The sequence below is a fragment of the Limulus polyphemus genome, unplaced genomic scaffold, assembly GCF_000517525.1.
Source record: "Limulus polyphemus unplaced genomic scaffold, Limulus_polyphemus-2.1.2 Scaffold5, whole genome shotgun sequence".
Classification (NCBI taxonomy): domain Eukaryota; kingdom Metazoa; phylum Arthropoda; class Merostomata; order Xiphosura; family Limulidae; genus Limulus; species Limulus polyphemus.
In genome coordinates this window covers 1,251,128-1,268,154 of record NW_013665615.1, presented here as the reverse complement: position 1 = coordinate 1,268,154, position 17,027 = coordinate 1,251,128, and the positions used below count along the sequence as shown (strand labels likewise).

Here is a 17,027-nt window from a genome sequence, read left to right as displayed (position 1 = left end):
ATAGGAACAAAGGCATTGAAAGAATAATGATTTAGAGTAAAACCAATAATAAACATGTACATATTTTACGTAGTTAAATTTAAATCATTTATAACAATTCAAAGGTCGAAAGTATAGAAAATTATGTAACTAATCAATATTATTATTTTTAAAGCCAACAATCGGCCGCAAGTATGGAAGTATATACTAACTCACTTACAAATAACTAATCTTACGCCTTTGAATATAATAATAACAAAAGTTACAAATTAAAGACATCTATCTACATAACAGTTTTCTACCTTGTGAACAAACGAAACTTCTTCTAACTTTGAGTTGAAAATTTGACAAAAGCTAAAAATAAGCTATACAATTTTCATCATGAAGTCTGTAAATATTTAGTCTTCAAGTCGTAAAATAACTCCTAACTTTGACATTGTGTGTATAATATGTAACATCTGACCTTACTCGAATGACGAAAATATCTTATAAAATAGCAGAATGCTCATGTTAGCAGTAAAAGTAAGGCCAATGTCATTACGCAGCTACTTCCTACCGTTTTAATTCGTCTGATAATAAAGACTGAAACACAAGTCATTATTCAACTAATTTTTAATCGTTTGATACAGCACATGTATATCCTACTTGTTTGCTGCGAGTATGATTGAAACTTTCAAAAGGAAAATACTAAGAACGAAAAATTCTCCAAGCACTCTCTCTCTGTATTTTCTACAACATAAGAATGTTCCTGCTTCTAAAATGATTTACATAAGTCTTAAATATTATAATTGTATTGGCATGTATGCAATAAAACAAACTTCACTTTGTGTGACTCAAATGAAATTCAGAGTTCTTGTTTTTAATTACACCAAAATAACTGCTAACTAAAGATTACGTTATTGTTGTTCTAACTCATATATATAAAAATATTTTTCATATCTTTCGTCGTAGAAATAAATGGCTAATACGTTAACCTCAATTGAAACCAATCGTATCAATAAATTGTTGATATTTAAAGTAACATATAAATGTTAAATATTTTAGAGATTTGGCACAGGTATGCTCAAATGAAAGCTCTGTACATTAGTACGTCACATTCGTGGAAACAAGAAAGGGGAATCCCTTGATGTAATATTAATTCGATACAAAGGTGTGCAAGTGGTTATCAATGGCGTAACTAGGTCTTAAATAACCCTGAGGCAAATATTTTTGTTGCTTTGAAAGTTTTCCGTGCTTCAGAATATTTTTCATTTAATTCCAATATTGAAACTTTTAATTACCAGTGTCGCGGGTTCGAGTCCCCGTCCCACCAAACATGCTCGCCCTTTCAGCCGTGGGACGTTATAATGTGACGGTCAATCCCTCTATTCATTGGAAAAAGAGTAGCCCAAGAGTTGGCGGTGGGTAGTGATGACTAGCTGCCTTCCCTCTAGTCTTACACTGCTAGATTAGGGACGGCTAGCGCAGATAGCCCTAGTGTAGCTTTGCGCGAAATTCAAAAACAAACAAACCCCTAGTCGCCCTTGGACCTGTGGCGGTTGCCCCAACTATCGCTATGCCATTGGTTTTAATATTAAATTAAATTATACTGAAGATCTTACTGACGAGGAGGTTAATAAAATATGCATTGCGTTTAGCAACACATAGTATACTCGTTTGCAACATGGTTATATGTAATTTACATATAGATTCTCTGTCCTACTAATTTATTTTTTTCTATGAATTATTTTAAATGACGATATTTAATTCTGCATGTATCTACGTATAATAAATAGCCAGTTAGATTATTTTATATACGGTAGATAAACTATCAGGAATAGTAAGTTGTTATTTGTGTTTTACGATATTGTACAAACAAAATTCTGCACTTATCAGCTTTTTCGACACCACTAAATATATGACTTACACTATTTTCTTACAAACTGTACTTGCGATACATCTACGTATTCCTGCCCCTCTGCTATTAACATTAGACTTTGCAATTCGAGTGAACATGATTATAGTGTGTGACTTTCTTTCGTTTGTTTTTTTTACACTTAAAATTGGTTTTATTTCTTTTCACTACCCATACTACAGATTAGTTTTCACACTACATTAACTGGTGAAAGTCCCATTTAAAACAAATTTCACCAATTTACCTCTCAAACATTTTCTACAAGAAAGTTAAGTTGAAAACATAAAATCTTATTATAAAAACAAAACAAACAAAACGGAAAACATTAAAACAGATACATTTCAAAGTATATAAAAAAGCAACTTTAACAAATTGAAATTAATAAACTATATATTTTTTCACAAATGCAGAACACAATGAAAGCATATTTTAGAGCTACATTAAAAAAACACTACGTTTAAATGATTTTGAGATGTCTTTGTGGGTGGACCTTCTAAATTCTGGCATGAAGAAATTATCTGCATCATTCCTATCTCACCAATACTTTACTTCTTCACTTTCTTATTAATACCTTGAAGTATTTAATAATATACTGAAAATATTATGTTCCAATAATACTTTTAAAAAAATCACAAACCTTCCAAACAGCAAAGTTGATGTTACAATATTTTAAAGCTATAAGACCCCGTGATACTAATATTCTTTGTCAGTAAACATTCACTCTTACTTCTATTACCTTATGACATTGAATGAGTTCAGAGGAGGGCTACTAGGATGATACCTGGGATGGAACGGTTGTTATACGAGGACAGGTTAAAATCTCTGAAATCGTTTTCTCTTGAAAAAAGAAGAGTTGGAGGTGTTTAAGATTGTTCAAGAAATTTGTAGTACTGGTGCATTATCTTTTTCTGTACTTAATGATGAGAATTGAAGGACTAGAAAACACAAATATATATTTTGCCAGGGTAGGAGTCATCTTCAGCTCAGACAGCTTTATTTTTCTAACAGAGTAGTTGGCTTTTCGATTGGGTTGCTTTCAAATGTGGTGGATGCAGTTAATTTAAGGGAGTTTAAAGGAAGGCTTGATAAATATTTGAATGGTAAGAACTGGCTTTAAGCGTTTTACTTGTATTTTAATGTTAGTATAGTGGATGGGACAGCCTAGATGGACTAACAGGTCCCTAATTGTCCTTATATTATACGTAATGATACTGCCATGTAAGTTGATGTTAATCTACTACTTAACTTCTAAATATTGCGCAGTTAAACAAATTACAGTTACTTTCAATATATCACAGTGTCATCATCATCTTTACGTTATCGTTGTCAGCAACTGTCTATAGTATGCGGCCAGTAGAACTCTGGCTCTAGATATACAACAGTACATTCAAGTAGCTAGACAGAAGTTTTACTTAATATACAAATTTCCACAGATACAAGCCAACCAAAAGGTCACATAACATATTAGTAGTTTTCGATCGTATATTCAACACATAGTAAAATAGCTTATAGTTTACACAACAAGACTAGCGAGTAAATATTTTGGCTCTAATACTTTTGAAATATGTCATTTTTCTCACCAACACGTAGTTAAAAACTCTTTATCAGTAAAAACGTGAGTCACCTTCAAATCCTTGACGGTATCATTAAAACAATAATCTCCATTTTAAGTCTTTCTATCACGTAATTAACATATTGCTAAAGGTTATAAAATAACTAACTTTACATGTGTAACATAAGTTTAATCATTTTTACACAATAGGAAATTTAAAATTATATCCGTTATTTCTGATATTACTTACATTCTTTCTTAAATCATCTTTCCGCTTCTAAAAACTGGTCACCTTCGGTATATTCCCTTCATAAGCCCCCTTTGAAGCCTGACTTGGGCAAATTCACTTTGGCGAGGTCACATTAAATATGTTAGTGAACTAAAGTAAGTAAAAGTTGTCCAGTAGCACGATAGGTCAGGTGTACACAGGCTGTATTATTGTTCTGTTGGAACTTACTGCATAGTAAATAAGACGTAAGTTTATAAATGTTTATGCGATTAAAAAATTAAATTAATTAATTTAGTACGTATTTTAATTGTTTAAGGTATTAATAGATTTGATATATAATATTACATTTTTTAAATAGTGATAATTACATTGACCAAATGAGATAGGTATGGTACATGAAGCTTTACATGTGACATTTCTGCTCCGGTGCTTAGTAATCTTCTTAGGTGTTCTTGGAATAAAGGCCGAAAACGCCACTAACATCGTGGATACCCTCCTAATGATCTAAGACGGAGAGGTCATGAAGGCTTTTTGTACCTCGCTTGTCACGCATAATTAAGACTAATTACCATTAACTGGTAACAATTCTGTTGTTGTTACACAAGTGAAACTCAGGAAAGATTTCAATGTTCTAGAAAGGCCAAATACAAATAAAGTTTGCTTGCTTGAAATGTCAAGTTAACTTTTAAGACTTAATTGTTATCTAAACATGTACCTTTGTGTAAATTCTGTTTAAGTTTTCATTTCCTCAAATTTAAAGCTTTGCTTAATATTTTTATATGTTGATTATAATGTTCCACTTTAACTGAAATTTTAATTACAATTTATGTTTTAACTTAAAAGTTTTCATTTCATTTCGTAGTTTTGTTGTTATTTCTTACTTTAATATTTTCAATAGTTTATTTTCAAGTTTCAGTTTTACTTTTTCTTTCAAATATACTTTTTTCACTTTACGTTTTACTTTCAAGATCATGCTTTCACTATGCATTTTGGTACAAGTGACCAATAACATTTAACCACCCATACTAATTTCATTGAAATACACCAAATACATAAATGAACAAACATGATACAGGTAAATTCGTGTATAATGTCTGTATGTGTTAGCTTTGTGTACCTTTATAAAGACATTTTGTGTAATCACATTGTTATCCATGTCCACTTATTAGCCGTAGCCTGGGATCACACACACACACACACAAAATACTACAATAAATGCAACTCTGAAAAGTTTAACTTTAATATATTCTGAATGCAGTTTTATGTTTACAGTTTTAAATATATATGAGATCAAATATATGTCTTCAAGTTTCCTAAAACATATGCTTTTCAAATGAATGCCCTATAAGTGATAAGGTCTTGCAAAAAGAAAAGAAAAATGAGTTTGTTTTAAAATGAATAATGAAAACAAAAACAGACGAGATTACATGAAGTTTCACAAGTGCATCGTTTAGTAAAACTTATAAATTGTAGAACATGATAATTCAGCATTGACAACCTCAACAGTCATGAATAAAATATACAGTACAAATATTTAAAGACAGAGAAAATAAAATATCGCAAGGATACAACAAATTGACTAGTAACAGTTTATTTTTTTGAAAGAAGGATATTAGTAGTTTACATGTTCTTTGAAAAGTCTGCTTAACAGTCCATTGCTTTTATTGGAGATAGAAAAGGTTCAGCTTTTATTTAATTGTTAAAGCATATATTAGTGTGTTTATTGTACGCGGTACCTCAGTGGTAAGCTTAACGCGCTAAATTGCGAGGCTCCATTCCTTGCAGTAACCAAATAGGCGATTGTGTAGTTTGGCGCTTGACAACAAAAAACATCTTATGTGTTTATCACGCACATTTAATATAAATATAACTTATTTATACAACTTCTAATCGTTGCATTTAATCTTACAAAAATGCAATATACCATAATATAAGACAAAATTCTTAAAATTACTAGTTTAACCCTCCTGGTCTTAATCAGAATAATTGTATTGTCTTGTTGCTAGCAGTGGAAAGTGAACTAAAACAGCAACGTAAAGTTGCATCTTCAAAAACACACTTTTAAGCACTATTTTAAAAGCACTGTAATAAAGTGTTGTTTGTCCTAAAAACCGCTGCCTGTCTTTGGTTTCTGCAGAAAAAACTGTGCTTATTTGAATGCTGCTTTCATGAACAAAATACGAATGAAAACAATTCACTTCAATGTGATCAGATTATCAATTGAACAACTTTCGAAACAAAATTTAATACCAAAGGTTTTTAGTAGTACAGTATTCTATTGAATACAACTTTATTGATTACGCTAGCTTCTGAAGAACACCATTAACAAAGATAAGAAGGAAATGGAAAGTTTTTATATTTTTTCTGACATTCAATTACTAGATCCTTGAAGACAGAGAAAATATAATATTTATATTTTTGTCTAATAAAGCTTTAAAGTGACTTAATTAAATTATGTAAAAGAGTAAGCTCAAAATATAAATAGAAGAGGGTTATCCGAATTCTAATTAAGGCTGGCTCTGAACAACAACATCAAGGCTTTCACGAATCCCTAACAACATTACTTCCTGAGATCTACTCATTGAAAGTTGAAACTGTAATATTACAGTTTATCTGAATACATTTGTGCTATACTTCTTCTTATTCTTATATTTTTTAGTGGTTGTTTTAAATCTATTAGATTTAACACTGCCATCAACTGAACGGCATACTAACAACTAGAAGGTCACTCTTTAAACACAGATGTATCTATACAGCATCCATGTTTTAAGAAACCACGGGTTTGTATAGTTACCAATGTTTACGTGAAGCAATACATTTTCTACTCTAAGTTTCTCCAGTTTTCGATAAAATATTACTTTTTCAATATCATGTTTGTGACAGTATATTAAAAATATTATACTGTTTGTCTTCACACACCTTTCACATTTTCCATCATCATGCTTACCGATAATAAATAAATATTCACTATATCATAATATAATGTATCATGCGATAACAGCAGAAATAATTTTATTATATATATAAATAAATAAGGTTAAGTGCTATGTAGGCTCCAATTTAATTCTATTTCTAGAAGCTTCCCATTTCACTAAGAAAAGTTTCGAAGAAAAGAAAATTACGGGTGCAGCAGGATAAATACTCTAATATATACAGTTCATGATAAGGAAATAATGGATTAGTTTTAGCAATTTTATGCAAAGTATAATTTCAACTGAAGACATTCATAATTAGGAAATGATAAAATATTTCTAGTTATTGTGTGCAAATTATCGTTATTTTTCGTTCCACTAGTTATCGTGAATATAAATTCCACGAAGATTAATAACTTAGTATGAAAGATTTTCCTTGCTCTCAGTACACTGTTCACAGGACCACACAATCACGACTATTTATATTATATATTTCTTAACACCATGGTACTGATGTTAAGGTTAGGAACAAGTATTATGCTTGTAAATAGCATTGTTTATTAATCTTTACCCTAATTCCAATTGACTCCAAATTTATAATAATTAAAATTCACTTACTTGATTAGCACACACCACAGCAGCTGTTCATGAAATTGATGCTATAAATAATGCCTTGACCACTACTATGTCTATTGTATCCCAGCTAGCCTGATGAACTCTGGTAATGAGCGGAAGGCCTCGTCGGCACTGGATATGACAGATATAGTGTGGTTGACATATGATTACTATTGCACTTGCCTTTCACTTTTACATATAGACTATAATAGAAGTAATGTCAGAAATAGAATTAAACTTCTAATATTTAGATATATAGAAAATTATTTGTAAAGTGACAAGCATAAAGTCTATATAATGGTAGAATATGTTTATTTTTTGCAATCTATTATTGTCAATTACAGTAAATTTGTGTTTCGTTTTAGATTACACGATGTCTGTGGTTTCAAGCAATTTCTGGGTGACTACCAATTTACCTAATTATTCATACATTTTCAACTTCGAACGGGATTTCGATCCTATAGAGAACCGTGACTGGATGATCAAGAATTGGTATCAAGCTTTCTATTTCGTAGGTATTTACATGGTTCTGGTGTTTGGAGGTCAAGCTTACATGCAGTCACGGCCTCGTTATGACTTGCGAAGTGTCTTAGCAGCGTGGAACGTTTTCCTGTCAGCCTTCAGTATCATTGGTGCAGTTCGTACACTACCGGAGATGATTCACGTTCTTCGGGAATATGGTTTCCAGCATTCTGTATGCAACCCGAGCTTCATCGAACAGGTAAAAGTTAGCGGATTCTGGACATGGATGTTTACATTATCCAAGGTTCCTGAATTATGTGACACTGTTTTCATCGTCCTCCGTAAGCAGAATTTGATGTTTCTTCATTGGTACCACCACATCACGGTCCTCCTCTTCTCCTGGTACAGCTATACGGAACACATCGCTCCCGCCCGCTGGTATGTCGTCATGAACTACATCGTGCATTCCATCATGTACTCCTACTTTGCCTTAAGGACTCTGCGTTTTAATGTTCCTCGATATGTTGCTATGGTAATAACAACATCCCAGATACTTCAGATGATACTGGGGGCTTACGTTAGCTACTTAGGCTATCAAGTAAAACTCGGAGGAGAATTCTGTCAAATTTCTGAAGATACGGCTAAACTCGCTATACTTATGTATTTGTCCTATTTTGTGTTGTTTGCTCGCTTATTTTATAATGCTTACATACAACCAAAACGAGGAAAACTGCAAAAATCTGATTAACTGGCATCGATTTGGAGCATTATTTAACGTTGACTCTGATGAGTTACCTTAAGCTTTAGTGAATGCTACAGGAATGGTATCAGTGCTTTGACCCTGCATTTTATCATTACCAGGTTATTTAAGGTTTAATTTCTTACCTTTGGCTTTAGATAAAGTTGTTCGGCGTGCATACGCTCCGAAAATATAATATAGAAACAACGTTTTCGATAAAATTAATATTTACTGATGAAACAACACTGTAGTGTTTACAAGTAAGACAGAGTGACTAAATTACATATATATATATGTGTGTGTGTTTATATTTTTATTAAATAACCTAGCTTGTTAACGAAGTTTATAGACAGTGAAATTGCTGAAGTACAATTGTATTATTATAACAATCGTTAACTATAAAAGAATTTTGTCTAAAAAGCTAAATATGAGATTTCGTTTGTAATCTGTAAATTACATTAGATACTCTTGTAAAGTTTAAGAGAGAATTGTATTAGCACTGTGATATTATTATCACGGACCCCCTGCGTCTCAGAGGTAAGTCTGAAAACTAGCGGAAGGCACAGTACAGATAGCCCATTGTGTAGCTTTGTGCTTAACAAACAGACAAAGAAAATTTATTACGGAATATTAAAATGAAACCTTAAAGAACTGGACTGCAAACAACTTGAAGATACTGTAGCTAGAGAAAGTGTCTGACTTTTTGTTACGAGAAGAGGAGTCAAACTTATTGCAATCAATTTCTGCGTGCGATAAAGTTATGAATCCTTTTTCCTCACCCAAGCAAATTGATGAAAGAAGTAAAATTTAGAGTGGATAGCTGAAAGAAACTATACGGTGTAAAAAAACTAAGTCTGGTAAGCACTTCGCCCATACGACAATCATCAGCCTTTATCATAATCGGATGGTAAGAAACGTTGAACAAGAGTCTGATTTTTTGCATCTTTTTAACTGCATTTTTATTATGATAGTAAATATAACCACATATTTTTTAAGTATTTGTGGAAGAACAAAGTGGATTACTCAAAAACATGCCTTTTGGAAGCCGTTACTGTAATGGTGACGTTTTTGCTGAGTGTCGCTACCCCGAAATAATTGTACATTACATAAAATTTGTATATAAATGAGAGATATAAAGCTATCCGATTTGCTCTGGACATAGCCGCACTCTGTCAAAAAGAAAATTTACTGACAAAAGATAGCAAAAATGTTTTCAGACAAGCATCCATGATGTAAATGTTTGTAGCAAAAAAGGGAAATAATCAAAGCTAAGTCAAAAGTTTGACTAAAGCAGCATTTAAAGACAGCTTAGTGGATGTTGAAACAGGGAGAAAAATCATTTAATGAGCATTTCTATACTCCGAACGAACTAAAATATAATATTGTGACATATATAGATACACAACTGTTGAATTAGTTTATTATTTGTATAACTCAAGAGATAAATAATTGATATTTTAGCTTCAGAAACAACAATGTTTTTTATCGTGTCTAAATTTTTACTGAGTTTGAATTCACAAAAATGATAACCATCACAAAACATGTTTTTCTTTTGCTTTGAAAACTTATATTTAAATATTTTATTATTGTATTATGAATTCAAGTTAAGAACTTACCAAAGGAAAAAGTGCCTTCTGTTTAATGGAATATATATATTGCATTCTGTGACTATTATGTTTATACACCTCAGCAAGCGTTAAGTGTTTCTAACCCAGTATCACGTTATTTTACTACATACTTTACTCAATTTTTTTCTTTCAAATATTTGTTTTTTCTTTCCGAGAAACATCTGTAGTTTACGTAAAATCGATTACAAATTTTATGTCTATTGTTTTCTGATGTTTCGGCGCTTAAACCTCAATCTTTACACACAGTTTAGTTTATCTGGTATATATATATTAGTGGATACTTACTTTTTTACAATCAACTTTTTACAGAGAGTTATTTATGCTCAACAAGTAATATAAGTATTTGATACACAAAGATAATAATTCAAAACAGCTTCGGCTGTACCATTCGATTAATCACATGCTAATATTTGGTTTGGAAAATAGAATAATAGTTACTCTATGACAAATAAAATCTCAGGTGATTGAAAATCCTAGTTCTTATGTGTGTGTGTGTTATTATATATAAATATATATATATATTATTTTATTTTTTACTTTCACGTCAGTGAAATCTAGGAATGCATTCGTTGCAAGCTGGAAAAAATGCTGAGATATTTGTCGAAATTAGGTCACATGATTTCGTTCACTTTTGTATGCGTAGTTGACATTTTTACTGCTCCAACAATTTTAACCACATTAATAAAGTGGAGAAGCAGAGTTCAGTGATGCTAGTAAAAATGTATCAACTCACAGATATGTGTTCATCAGGTAATATGCTCTTAAGTGCAATATAAAGAGAGATATGAACTAAGACTCGTGTACAGCCCCCCCCCCGGGATGTCTGCGGACTTACAACGCTAGAAACCGGGTTTCGATACCCGTAGTGGGCAGAGCACAGATAGCCCTTTGTGCAGCTTTGCGCTTAACTACAAACAGACTCGTGTACAGGAAAGATTTAGAAAACAGAAACAACAAAGTTTGCTCGGGAAATAAGCTAATAAATTTCCTAAAGTATCACAAAACAATATTTTTCGATAAACATTGATATCATTTTAACTTTGAACTATAAGAAATATTATTGCAATCTTAATAAATTTGTAGTTATGCGTACAGCTACATAAATTATGACATGTTTTGCTTTCCCACCTTATGACTTTGTGAAATAATTAACAAAGAATTTGCTCGTTGGCCTACACTTTGGCAATCCCTACCACTTTTGTCGTACGGCAATTTCAACATTTGAAAACACATCATGATTTACTCTAACTTTCCCAGATTTTTTGCTTGTTTTTTATTAAATCATAGCTCTCAAATGTACTAAAAGAGCATCAGTACAGACACATAGTTTTAGTAAATTGTTTGTTTGTTTGTTTTTAATTATGCACAAAGCTACACAAGGGTTATCTGTGCTCTGCCCACCACGGGTATCGAAACTCGGTTTCTAGCGTTGTAAGTCCGCAGACATACTACTGTGCCACTGGGGTAAAAACAAACCCAGCTAATTGAAAAATGATTAAACAAAAATGCACTTTTTGATTAATTTCGTCTTTAGCATAATGATTCCAATTTGAGAAATTGAACTAAAGGACAATATATGATACTATATTAATATTTCAGAAAGAAGTGATAATTCGCATTAGTCGTCTTTTGTATTGCATGCTGGTTCATAATTTGTGTATTTCGAATTTTATGGTATCTATGAATTGACACCAGTTTATTTTCTGGCTTACCTATGGTTTATTTCTCAAAAAATGTATATGAAAAAATAAAAATCTGATTCTGGGTAGTGGAAAGTAGAAGTATAGAAAGATTTGTATGGCTGCAAACAAATTTGTCTCCAGTTCATGTTTATATATATATATATATATATACTAGAAATTAACACTCTTAATACGAATTTTGACTAAGTTTATTCTACTATAGATAACATGTAATTACTTGTAAAATTAATAATTAAAACGAATTAATCTAACAAATGCTACCTACCTCAAAAATAGAAGCGCTTATGCATATTGTATGTGCATACGCTCAATTCTTTAATTACAAACCACTTCTAAACAAATAATTATATGAGATTCTTTTAACACTTAAAGATTTTTTATTAAATATCTAAAATATGAGGTATCAATGCTTTAAATTACTCAGTTTTCTTAACAAGAAACTACTTATATATGTATTAAGTTCTCATATTGTTTTACGAAATTAAATAAGAAATTGAAGAAAGATCAGTAGGCGTTGAATCAATATCCAATGGAGAGTAATTACCTGAAATAATGATTTAAAGTAAAAATTCAAAAAGAGGCACAATAGAGGTAAGGTTGAAATTAAGTTCTGTGGCTAGCAAAGTAGTCTTGAAAAGAACTGTGTTCTCAGTGCGAGAAGTATGAAATTCGGTTTGAAGAGATTCCTGCCCAAACTATCAGTCGATTGGTGGCTTCGTTCGAAATTTGGTTTTTATTGTTGTGCTAACACCCAATAAATTTCAATTTAGCTATAAAACAGTTGTTACATTAATAACATATGAATCAAGCTAAGTTGCTGGTAACGGAGTCAATTCAAATAATAGAGCAAGAAGCACTGACTTTAAGAATCACGTTCTACCTATTTCACTTTTGTTCCAAGTTATCGTCAAAAACTATCGTCAAAAATTATCCCAGATAAAACGTTTTTACTGTATATCTTCGTTGCATGTTTTTTCTTGTATTTGTGATAATCAATAAACTCACGTACGGCAAATAATAGGTTATTTGGCACTGCTAAAACTATAGAAAGTTCTCTAATTGAACTAATTAGTTCAAACAACATAGATATAAAACCAACTAAAGAGTCCCAACAACAGAAAACAATGACAAAACTTTCCTATACAAGATATGCTCATGGGTTGTTACCAAATTTTCCTTTAATTGAGTCTACTTTATTTTTTTCTTGCAATTTTTCTACCAACTGCTTATTTTCATGTATTACGGTATCCGAGTGTCTAATATTCTTTGGCTATAGATTAATATTAATGGTCTTAGGTTGTTAGTATACATTAAGTACCAAGATTGATGATGGAATATTTCTTGCTTGCTTTCTCGAGAGGAAACGTTAAGCTCACGAAACGACTAAATGCATGAATGAATTATTTATCGAGGTCCAAAGCTTCAATGAAAAGCTAATAGAGCAACAGCTGGGTTGGTTGGACCTGTTGGACAGTTTTCAGGTTAAAGGTGAATGATATGCTTGAAATGTACCCCACTTAAACAGGTTAAGTAATAGGAAGTTCGGGAAACTTAAAACAATTTTCTGAGGAAATTTTAAACAAAATATGTATAGTGGTGAGAGTGTTTTGGAATGTGGGAGTAAAAAAAATTGAAAAGATAGCTAAGACAAACAAAAGATTGGAAAAGATTTAAAATAAAAGTAAATGATAGTTTTAGAGATACGTTTATCATATTTAAAGACGAGCATAATAGATCCAAGAATAAGTTTCATGGCAGTTATACTAATGTTAGGAGAATTAGGAACAAAATGGACGAGTTCAGGGCTAAGTTGAAATTGAATATTAAGATATAATGATGGTTACTAAAATTTCGTCTTATACGGAAAAGAAGGATAATATGAATCTTTTGAAATTTCGTATTATAAGTTATTTAGTAGCGATGTACTTTTTTTGTTTACAAAAGTGGGTGGAGTGGATCTATATATAATGGATGATCTACAGCCTGTAAAGATCGATATTCTTTTTTTTTTTTTACAAAAGTGGGTGGAATAGCTCTATATATAATGGGTGATCTGCAGCCTGTAAAGATCGAAGTCATGAAACGGATAGTCAAGAGATTGAATCAATATGAGTTATAATTAGGATAAATACCACAAACCTAACAAACTAAACTTAGAGTTAGTGCAGATTTACAGAAATATAGGAAAGCTAGGGATTTTGGTTCAGAAAGGGGTTATGACAAGCAGGTAGCTGATAATGTTTAAAATAATTGCAAAAGTTTTTGTTTGCTGGAGACAATGGGATGACTGAGCTTTTAAATGTTTTCTTCTCCTCTGTTTTTACAAAAGAGGATGTTACCAATCTTCCTGATTTTAAGTATCCTATGGAAAGTATTGGAATTGTCTTGAGCCATGTAGATATTAATCATTTGATGGTGAAAATAGATAATGCTCCAGGATCATACCAGTGATTTATACGACAAAGATTAGACATACGAGCCTAACTATTTCATTTTCAGTAAGTCAATGGACAGTGTGCAGGTGCCTGAGGTTTTGAGAGATATTACTAGTACTCTTGTTTTAAAAGCGGTGATAAGAGTTGTCTTGGAAAATATCGGTCTGTTAATCTTACTTCTGTAATAGGAACGTTCTAGGGAATATAAGGTTGGCAGAATCATTTAGTGCTGTAAGATATCGTAAAAAGACATCCAACACAGATTCACTAGGAGATTTTTTCCTTATTAGTACAGTAACTTTTTGGCTATCTAGATGGAAAGGATGTAAACATGATGTGCTTAAATTTTTAAAATGTTTATGAAAAAATACCCTTTAGATGATTAGCTAAGAAAATCATATTGGAGAATGGTTGGCTGAGACAAAATAAAAATGTGTTATTAATGGAAACTAGTCAAGCTGGGCCTGTTTCACTAATGTCATGCCTAAAGTCAGTGCTTGGACCTTTGTCGTTGGTTATTTAAATTAATCACACCAATAGGGGTATAATTAATTAACTAGTAAAGCTTACTGGTGGCATTAAACACTTGGAAAATTCTAGCTGTATTGACGATGTTGAGAAACTAAAGAATGACTTAAATTAGATGATTAAATGGACACATGGTTGGCAAATGACCTTTCATTATAATAAGTGCAATATAACGCATTTGTGTTATCATAATTTGGAGCACGCGTTTTATATAAATGAATAAAAGAATCTTGATATACTGGTATTTAAGTCACCCAAGTCATCGAGACAATGCTCTGATGCTAATTGTAAAGCTAATAGAATTTTAGAGTGTATTTATAAATATATTGCTTAAAAATCAAATGATATAATTATTTCTCTATACGAATAACTAGTTAGGTCTCACTTAGAATATGTTTGCAGTTTTGGTCTCCTTATCTAATAAAGGATATTCACTCTTCGAGAAGGGCTACTAGGTGATTCTAAGGACAGAAGGTAAGACTTGATCTTATAGAAGTTTAAAAAATTATCCATAGAATGGATAGGATTAAGGCCTCTGATTTCTCTGAGCAGGCCCCTCAGTGGCACAGCAGTATGTCTGCGGACTTACAACGCTAGAGCACAGATAGTCCATTGTGTAGCTTTGTGCTTAATTACAAACAAACAAATTCTCTGAGCAGAATTCTGAAACGAATATAATAAAAAGACACAAGTTTAAGACTTATAAAAGACGGTTTACCTTTCTAACAGGGTAATTAGCTTATGAAATGAGTGGTCGTCGGCAGTAGCGTAGGCTAGCGTTTTACAATAACTTAAGAGGAGAATCGATCATTTATTTTAGAATAAAGGATGGATTTAATTTTTACTATTCTTTTTCAAGTAGGTGGGGTACAAGGAGAGCTTGAGAACCAGATGATCCCTTGTTGTTCGTGTGTTCTGTTTTGTTATATCACCAAACAATAGAGGTGAATGCTGATTGATGAAAATAGTGATTTAGTATTCACTTGTAGTCATCAGTATGTTTTACCAATTAGTAAAATATGTTTGAAGTGCTTTCATCCAACCCCCAAACCGAATTTAAACCATTTCTTCAACTTTTAAACACACTCTACATTCAAACACTCGTTTCGTTTCATATTCTTTATCCTGCAAATCCTGTATTTGACTTTACTGTATTTAACAGAAGATTTTTAACATATTTATTTTGGTCACTTACTGTTCTCTGATAGGACAGCGGTAAGATTACGGACATACTACGCTAAACTCCGGGGTTTGATTCCTGAAGTGGGCACAGCAAATAGCTAAATGTGGCTTTGCTCTAAAATAATAAATCAACGAAGTATAACTTACTAACTCTAACGGAGATTAGTTCAACTGTATTGGTAGTATTTACCTATAACGTCTCTGCCAAGAGATGTCTACAAAAGCGGTTAGACTGTGTTAAGGTGCCTTTTTTTATGAAGTCTGATATATCTATGGCTCTTTTAATATTATGGTACAAAATGCTGCTATCTGCTTAGTCATCAGGCCTTTTAGACCAAACAAACACAATTCACTTTTTAGAACATAACGCTCATAATATCAACGCTCTTTAGGACATATGGCTTCAAATATCAATTTACACGTAGACACAAAAGCTCATAATGCTAATTATCATCTTTTATCAAAATACAATGCTCTCTCTTAATATCAATTTGCTTTCAGTAATGATAACACTCGAGATCAATTTTTAAGGTAACGCATTGGTTTAAATACATTTCCTTGAACACAAAGTTAATAATTGCAATTTATTTGTTTATGTTAATGCAGTGGCTTGTTACCACAGATGCGAGCAGTGACGCCATTTGCGACATGTTAAGAGCCAAAATTTTTAGTTTGCAGCAAATGTTTGGCCATAGAATAGTGCACGAATGCTATAGGTAGACACATGGCTGAAAGATGAATTAACTGGATTTTCAAGGAAGGACTTTCGTATAACGAAACTGTTAAACGATGTAGAGCCAAATGATACAATATTTGAAAGATTTTTTGCCTTCAACATTTTGCATGAAAGCAACAAAACATCTCACAGTAGATCACTTATGAAGTCACACCCCAATCTAATTCCGAGCCATACTTTCATTGTAACATGTTGTTGTATTACGTCGCGTTTTGGAACACTTTCATGAACCATCCCCCAAAAAGCGTACATCACGTATAATAGTTAGTGTAGCCTATATAATGTGTAAAGTTTAGTATACTCTAACCCTTATAGTAATGGCATACGACGAGACACACATTCGGCATATAATGCTGTTTGAATACAAGAAAGGAAACAACGCCTCTGTAGCCACAAAAAATATCAAAGAAGTTTATGAAAATGTTTTGAACGT

At 32.0% G+C, this 17,027-nt stretch overlaps 1 pseudogene; it reads left to right on the top strand.

Annotated features, from left to right (window-relative positions):
• The window catches only part of LOC106474483, a 13,810-nt pseudogene extending 3,324 nt beyond the window's left edge, over nt 1-10,486 (top strand).
• Nucleotides 10,487-17,027: the final 6,541 nt, after the last annotated feature.